We start from the raw sequence: 9,390 nt of genomic DNA on the forward strand, positions 1-9,390 counted from the left end.
ATCAAATAAATACTACCATTGCTCTATAAAGAACATAACAATCCCTATAGATCAAATTGCCATCACTGTGACTCTTCAGACCAAAAAACTTTTTCCCAAGCCCTTTATGTGTTTTCTCACCCTATTAGAATATAAGCTCCTTGAGGACTCGCTTGGTCTCTCTTTTTGTATTTGAATTCTTTATATTTAGAATAATTCCTGGCATTTGAATAGTTCCTACCATGCTTAACAAATTTTTTTATTTACTACTTGATGGGATGAAAATGAAATGGGGAATTTTAAAAAAAAGAATAAAAATGGAAAAATTCTACAAAGATTTTTAGAACAAAATTTTTTTTGCCATCAGTGAAAAGAATGTCATTGCACTTGCTTCCAAAAGAGGTAGAAATTGTACAAAAGATAAAAATATAGGAAATATGGCCAACTGGACCAAGTATGCATAGAGGAAATCCTTATATGCTATAGGCAACATTAGTGTGAGAACATCAAGGGATCAATCTACAAGATATCTGAGGGAGAAGCTACCAAAGATATGGTGAGGAAGGAATGAATTGTCCTTATCAATACAGCCCCCCACCCAAAAAGGAAACCATGACATCACCAATACTGATGTACATGCTACTTTCTCATTAATACGCAATCTTTATGATATTAATCTACACAAATGTCAAGAGGATCCTCAATGATGGTTGTAACAAGCAAGGAACAGACTCTGGTAAGTTGTCATCTACAGAAGACTATATCTTTACCAACGCACAATCCACTGACACATGTAAAAAATACAAGATCCCACGATGAATATTGTTGGTTAGCTCACTTCGGCAGCACATATACTAAAATTGAAACGATACAGAGAAGATTAGCATGGCCCCTGTGCAAGGATGACATGCAAATTCATGAAGCATTCCATATTTTTATGAAACACTATTTATGCAAATAAAGTCAGATCTAAATAAATGGAAAAATATTAGTTGCTCATGGTTAGGCTGAGCTAATATAATAAAAATGACAATTTTACATAAATTAATCTGTCGATTCAATGCCATACCAATCGAACTATCAAAAAAGTGTTTTACAGAGCTGGATAAAATAATAACAAAATTCATCTGGAAGAACAAGAGGTCTAGAATATCTAGGGTATTAATGAAAAGAAATGCTAGGGAAGGTGGCCTAGCTATACCAGATATTAAACTGTACTATAAAACAGCAATCATCAAAACTACCTGGTACTGGCTAAGAAACAGAGTCGTGGATCAGTGGAATAGGATAGGTACACAAGATAGAGAAGTCAACAACTATAGCAATCTACTCTTTGATAAACCCAAAGAGGCCAGCTTCTGGGCTAAGAACTCACTATTTCACAAAAACTGCTGGGAAAATTGGAAAATGGTAGAGCAGAAACTGGGGATAGACCAATATCTTACACCATATACCAAAATAAAGTCAAAATGGGTCCATGATTTAGGAATAAAGGCTGATCCTATAAGCAATTTGGGAGAGCAAGGAATAGTTTACCTATCAGATTTATGGAAAAGAAAAGAATTCATGATACCACTAGAGATAGAGAGCATTACAAAATGCAAAATGGATAATTTTGATTGTGTTAAATTGAAATGTTTTTGTATAAAAAAAGCCAGTGCAACAAAGACTAGCAGGGAAGCAGAAAATTGGGAGAAAATCTTTACAATCAGTATCTCTGATAAAGGCCTCATCTCTAAAATATACCGGAACTAAGCCAAATTTTTAGGAATACAAGTCATTCCCCAATTGAGAAATGGTCAAAGGGCATGAACAGGCAGTTTTCAGAGGAAGAAATTAAAGCTATCTATAGGCATATGAAAAAATGCTCGAAATCACTGTTGATTAGAGAAATGCAAGTCAAAACAACTCTTAGGTACCACATCTCTCCTGTCAGATTGGCTAAAATGACAAAACAGGAAAATGATAAATGCTGGAGAGGATGTTAGAAAATTGGAACATTGTTACATTGCTGGTGGAGTTGTGAACTGCTCCAGCCATTCTGGAGAGCAATTTGGAACTATGCCCAAAGGGCTATAAAAATGTTCATACCCTTTGACCCAGCAATACCACTTCTACAGTTGTATCCCAAAGAGATCACACAAGTGGGAAAAGGACCCATATGTACAAAAATATTTACAGTGGCTCTTTTTGTAATAGCAAGGAATTGGAAATCAAGGGGATGCCGATCAAGTGGGGAATGGCTGAACAAGTTGTGGTATAGGAAGGTAATGGAATACTATTGTGCTATAACAAATGGGGATGATATGGACTTCATAACAACATGGAAAAACCTACATGATATAATCCTGAGTGAGAGGAGCAGAAACAGGAGAACATTATACACAACCACAGATATATGGATTCTGTGGTGATTAACCCTGACAGACTTTGCTCTTCTCAGCAACACAAGGTGCAAAGACAACTCCAAAGTACTCATGATGGAGAATGCTATCTACATCCAGAGAAAGAACTATGGAGTCTAAATGCAGATTGAGACACACTTCACGCTCACCTTTTTTTTTCTATTTTGTTTTTGTTTGGGGGTTTTTTTGGTTCTGTTTCTTCTTTCTCATGATTCATTCCATTGGTCATAAATCTTCTTCACAATTGGACTAGTGTTTATATAAGTTCAATGCAAAGTTATACATAGAAGAAATATTGGATTCCATGCCATCTGGGGGTGGGGAAGAAAATCTGGAACTCAAAATTATGTAGAACCTAGTGTCGTAAACTAAAAATAAAAAAAAAATCTCAAAAAAAGAATATTGTTGGTTAATTATGAAAAAACATTTGATTTGACAGAACAAAACACTACCTAAAAGTTGTCTTCCAACAAGGTAACTACCATTTATATATCAAGATCCTTCAAGATTCCTTATAAAACAGACCAACAGAAATCACTGTTCAATAATTCTATAATTGTAAACACCAGTCAAGGTATAAAACAAGAAGCCATAAATTCACCAAAGGTATTTGTCTGTTCTTTGCAGAGGAAAAAAATGGAGAGAGATTCTCTGTGGAAGGTAAGGCTTTCCAGATTTTCCTATTTGTGAATGAGATTATAGTTTTGTGATTGTAATAAGCCCTAGGATACTGCATATCCTCCTGGAAGACATACATAATTACTCAAAAATTTGTCCTAACCATCCACATAGGAAACCCAAAGTGGATGGAAAATATCTATTGCTTAATTATGACTTAGAGTTAGAGGGACAGTCAATAGAGCTTATCTGATAGTATGTCTATCTGGGACAAACGGTACACATGATTAATGAGTTAGGAACAAAATTGAATGGGGGGAGGTGAGCAGGGTGGATTATCCTCAAGAAATTGCAAAACATATCCCCAAAATTAGACCCATCTTTTTAATACCAAAAGTTTAATAACGCCAAAGTTTCTGTATGACAGCAAGACATAGAATCTAATAGTATGTAAAGACATTAAAGTGAAGATTACACAGAGGTAATAGAAATTAATGTGGCCAATACAAATGGGATGCAACATATAACCAAAGAGTAATATCAAAGAATAGGAATAAATGGTAATGTATGCTGGGAAAAGAAGATGGGGAATGATAGGTGGAAAACCCAAATCCTCTACTATGTATATTTCAAGGTATTCTTGCCTTGTCAGGATGTGGACAAGAATCACAAAGGATAGGCAAGCATGAATGGATTATGATCAACATTGTTGGAGGGAATGTCCAATTCGATAAGATCATAGATTCACCTGTGGATTTTAAGTACTTGAATATAAGCATTATACCATGTTCCTAGTAGCTGGAAGTTGAGAAAACTAATTTAGTCTCTGCAATTTATAGCCTTTGAGAAAGGAATGAAATCATGGGTCCTAGAACTTAGATTTGGAATGGACCATAAATATAAACTAATCTGGCCTCCTGAATTTACAATGGAGAAATTAAGACAGAGAGAAAGTATTTGACCAAGGACACAGAGCATAGGAATATCAAAACTGCAATTTGAACTAATTCATCCTTCCAGATCCCAGGATGAATGGCAGTCTCTGTTAAAGGAGCTCTCTAAGGGGAAGCAAGCTGCTAAAGTGTTTTTCTTACAGCATGTCTGATCACCCCTTAATAAACTTCAATGTTTCTCTATTACCTTTAGTACCAGATATTAAGTCCTCTGATATTTAATCTTCTTTATAAGCTAGTCCTTTCCTATCTTTCCACTTTTTTATATTTTATCTCCCTCTACACAATCTACCAGCCACACTGGCCAGCTTACTGTCCATCCCACTTGACACTCTATCTCCAATCTTTGTGCATTTCTTTATGCCCATGCCTGGAACTTTTTGCATTCTCCCTGCTACCTCTTAGCTTCCCTAGCTTCCTTTAAGTCTCAGATCACATACCCCATCTTCAGCAGGAAGCCTTTCCTTATCTCCCTAGCTGCCACAGCCTTCCCCTCAGAGATTACTTCCCATCTACTCTGAAGATATTTTGCATGTACATGTTGTCTCCTCCATTATCAACTTCTTGAAGATGAGAACTGTTTTTATCCCCCTTTGTATCTCCAGTACATCGTACAGTGTCTGAAGTGTATTAAATGCTTAATAAATGGTTTTGATTAATTGATTGATGAGAGGAAGGGGATTAGAAATTTCAATATGGTGATTCTGCAACAATGAAATTGACTACCTCCAAATAGATGCCCCACCCCCCTCGTGCCAGGAATCTTTTCACTACACCATCACCACCAAAAAAACAAAAATTATTTATTAAGCACTTACCATGTGCCAGATGCCACAACTGCCTCTCATCCTGAAGAGTGTATTAATCAAGCCATGGAACTAGTAAATGGTGACCCAAAGATCACAGAAAAAACAAAGCTAGTACTATATAGTAGCAGAATGCATGCTTGTTTTGAACAGCCCTGAGCCCAAGGTTAATAAATATCCAATAACAATAAAGTGTCAAGACATTCAATCTGACCTGCTGGAGTCACTTCCTATTAAAATTACTAAATTTCCCTAGGGCCCCATCTCCACTGAAAGATCTGTGTACTATTGCTACCCTATAATTATAGAATGCTTATTAAATAGAACATAGAGGGTTAGAGGTAGGAGGAACCTTAGAATAGAGGATATTAGAAGATTTGCCTACCTTTTCTCAGCCTCCTTTGCTGGATTATCATCCACGTCCTTCCCTCTATGCCTAGGTGTACTTCAGGGCTCAATGCTGAGCCTCTCCCTCCACCCTCTCTCAGTGATCTGAATCTATGAAGATGGCTCCCAAATCTACAGATCCAGCTTTTATCTTTTCTCCTGAACTCCAATGCCACATGACTTACTGCTTGATATACATCTCCATTTGGTTGTCCTATACACACCTTAAGGTTAATGTGATCAAAAGGGAACATTTTATCTTTTCCCCTACACTAATCCATCTTCTTAACTGTCCTGTTTGTACTGAGGGTACCATCATTCTTTCAGTCACTCAGATTCATGACCTTGGAGTCACCTTCAGCTCTTCGCTCTCCATTTCTGATCGGTTGACAAATATTGCCAGTTTTATTTCCAAAGTGTCTCTTCACTCACATGGCTACCACTCTAGTTCAGGACCTCACTACTTCTCCAAGACTATTGCAATGACCTTTTAAAAATATATATTTTTGTTTTTATAATCTTCATTTCTCAATATGTGCTTCCTTCACCTACTTGGTAAGCCATTTCTTGAAACAAAGAATAAAAACAAAAGAAAAAATAGTATATTCATTCAGCAAAACTAACACTTAAACAGATCAAGTCTGATCATAGGCACAATGTTCCACATCCATAATCCCTATCCCTAGAAGAAGGGGAAGGATGTGTATTTTCTCATGTCTTCTTTGGGGCCAAGCTTGGTTGTTATAATCACAGAGCATCTAGTTTCAAGTTGTTTCTTCCATTTAAATAATTGTAGTCATTTCATTATATTCACAAACCACACTGTGTAGTCATTACTTAACCAATGGCTATCAATTTCTGTTTGCAATACATTGTTACCATAAAAAAGTACTGCTATATAAGTTTTGGTATATGTGAGACCTATCTGTCTTTCATGTCCTTGATGTATGTCTATCAGTATAATCTTTGAATAAAAGGGAAAGGAAATTTTAGTCACTCTTTTCACAAAATTCTAAATTGCTTTCAAGAATACTTGGACCACTTTGGATCTCTACTAAAAGTGCCTATCTTTCTATAGGAACTGTTTTATTTTTATTTTTGTATCACTAGCACTTGTCACTTAATTGGCATTTGATGAATATTTGTTGATTGATTGACTATTTCCATCATTTATAATACAATAATAAAAAACAATAAATATTTATTCAATGCCTACTTAGTGGCAGACACTGTGCTAAACCATAAGGATATAAATAAGAAAAAAAAGCCCCTGCCCTCAAGGAGCTTACAGTCTTGTGAAGGAAGATAACACACAAAAGGAATCTAGAAAGGGGGACAGAGGAGGTGTGATGATAGTGGATTTGAAGCCAAGCATCAGCTGGTGGGAAATTGTCTGATCATAAAATGAAACCATGCTTTGGAGTGACCTTTCATATGGTTGCTAATAATTCACTTTTTTTCTTTTGAGAACTGTTTTTTTATATCCTTTGACCATTTATCCATTGGAGAATTTGTCTTTGCTCTTATATATTTGTGTGAGATATATATATATATATATATATATATATATATATATATATATGTATATATATATATCACACATATATGTGTGTATGTGTGTATATATATACACACATATATATGCATATATATGTATATATATATATATCTTGGATAAAGGAAATATGTGATACAAAACATTGTTTTTCTAATCAAGTGTTTACTTTTTTTGTCTCCATGGTACTAATTTTGTTAATGCAAAAACTTTTCAACTTTGTGTAATCAATACTATTTTATCTTTTGTAATCAACTCCCTCATTTGTTGAGTTCAGAAATCTCCCTGTCCATACCAGTGATTGATCTGGTTCCTTCCTAATTTTCTTTTATAGTATGGCCTTTAATATTCAGGTCACACGACTGTCTTTAGCTACTTATGATGTGTGTGTGTGTGCGTGCGTCTGTGTGTGTGTGTGTGTGATTTTAGCTAAAATGATACAAGACATTATCCTAAACTTAATTTCTGCCAAGCTGTTTTCTTTTTTTCCCAGCAGATCCTGTCAAATAGGGAGATGATTCCTCAAATAACTAGCATTCTCAAATTTATCAGATAGCTGAGTTGAATTCAATTGTTTCTATTTTTTCTTATCTAATTTGTTTGACTACCAAACATTATTATTATTATTTTCTTGTATAATTTGAAGCATGCAAATGTCATTTCCTTTTGATTCCCCCTTTCTTTCATTATTTCCCTTCAGATTCTAAATTTTTCCCCTAAAATGAATCTTGTTATTATTTTATCTAGCATGTCCCCTGGGATATTAAAGCACTAACTCTATAAAGCAATTAATATAGTGTCAAAATTTTTATTTTATCAGCTCAGCCCTAACATGAACACTGAACATTCCTTTAATTATTTGTCAGTCTTTATTTCTTTAAACTGTTTTTTAAATATATAATTATAAAATCATGTTCATGTAAACCTTGAATGTATCTGGGTAGATTGATTCTCAGATAGTCTATATGTTTTATAATTACTTTGAATAAGATTTCTCTTGCTTCTATTTATTCTAGGATTTTGCTACCGCTACATAGAAATACATAGAAAATAAATAGAATTTGGGGATTTATGCTATACTGCAATGGACTCTTAATAGTTCTCCCTGCCTCCAGTCTCTTCTCATCTCCATCTATTCTCCGCACAGCTGTCAAACTTTTATTACTAAAGCCCAGGTCAGACCATATCATTCCCCTACTCAAGGAATTAGTTATTCTCTATTGCTTCTAGGATAAAATATATGTTCTTCTTTTTTCTATTTAAAGTCCTTAGTAGTTTTTTTTCTAACCTTTATTTCCAGACTGATACCACATTGTATTCTAGCCATACTGGCCAACTTGCTGTCTACCACATGTGACCCTCCATCTCCTGTGTCTGGTCCTTTGTATAGGTATACTCCCCATTTCTGAAATGTACTTTAACCTCACCTCCACCTCGTGAAATCCCTAACTACCTTAAGCGCTCAGTTCACCTTCTCCATGAGGTCTTTCCTGATTCCCCTGGTTGTTAGAGCCTTCTCACCCTTTCCAAATTACTCTGTAGTTATAGATATCGATATTTAGTACATATCACATATACATACATGTAATATACAAGCACATATATGTGCATATGTATCTATGCTTATACATGTGTGTGTGCATGTTTAAAATGTCTACTGGGCTACTGTCCATCTTGGCATTCACAAATGAATTCAGCTTACAAACTTGTGAAATACCAAGATGGACAGTAGCCTAGTAGACCTTTTATCTCCCACTAATACACAAAGAATCCTTGAGAAATGTGGGTCCATAGTTGGCAGTATAATGTTGGGGACATGACCCCAGATTTAGAATCAGAAGACCAGCATTTGAGTCCTGATTTTGCTTCTTACTATAAGTTTGATCTTGAGCAAGTCACTTCCACTCTCTGTGCCCAAGTTTCCTGATCATAGCATTATGGATTTAGTGTTGAAAGAGGCCTCAGAACTGAGGACCATATGTGGCCAAGTCCTACTCTGAGAGTATGGGATCTGGAAGTCCTTCCTATACTGTGCCATCTTCACAAAGGCACTCATGTTCATCATTGGAGGCAAAGTTGATGATAGATGTGTTCTTTAACTGTGCTGCCAAGGTATGCTTTCCTTTGTAGCTCAAATCAGGAATGTCAGGTCTCCCACTCTGGAGTCCATAGCTAGCTTTTTTCCCTAATGCTAAAGGTATAACTTCTCAAAGCTGCATCCTCCCTTGAGTGATGTCCCTTCCCATCCCTCCATGTCTGTCTGGTGGGTATATCTCTTCTTCTGCAACTGTGAGGGAAACCATCCTGCAACAACTTTCCAATTGCGGAATATAGTGTTTCTAGATAAATAGATCAGTTGCTATTTAACAGGGACCACAATGGGGTGGAGAGAGAAATTCCCTCCCCTGCCTCAGTTCAGGGGTCTTATCCTGTCCTACACTCATCCAAATTCCCAAACTTTCAATAGTTTGGTTATTTAAAGCTCTGCAATGGTGTAGCCTACTTTTTTAATTTGTCAAATAATTTCATCCGTTTTGCTCAGAGAGGTAGTCCAGCTTTGTAACAGAATAACAATTTAAAACATAATCATCAAAAAAAGAATCTGACCATAGAAAGTTATTATGGTGACTGGGAATATCCAGTCACAAACTCAGAAGTGGACAATAATCTCAAAACATTTATGAGCA

The 9,390-nt window shown here is 35.7% G+C and overlaps 1 non-coding gene across 1 annotated transcript; it reads left to right on the top strand.

Annotated features, from left to right (window-relative positions):
* Positions 1-811: 811 nt before the first annotated feature.
* Positions 812-916, top strand: LOC118845242. The gene has a single exon (XR_005010100.1). It is a non-coding gene; the product is annotated as a U6 spliceosomal RNA (small nuclear RNA).
* The last annotated feature ends 8,474 nt before the right edge of the window (positions 917-9,390 follow it).

The sequence above is a fragment of the Trichosurus vulpecula genome, chromosome 3 (assembly GCF_011100635.1).
Source record: "Trichosurus vulpecula isolate mTriVul1 chromosome 3, mTriVul1.pri, whole genome shotgun sequence".
In the NCBI taxonomy this organism is placed as follows: domain Eukaryota; kingdom Metazoa; phylum Chordata; class Mammalia; order Diprotodontia; family Phalangeridae; genus Trichosurus; species Trichosurus vulpecula.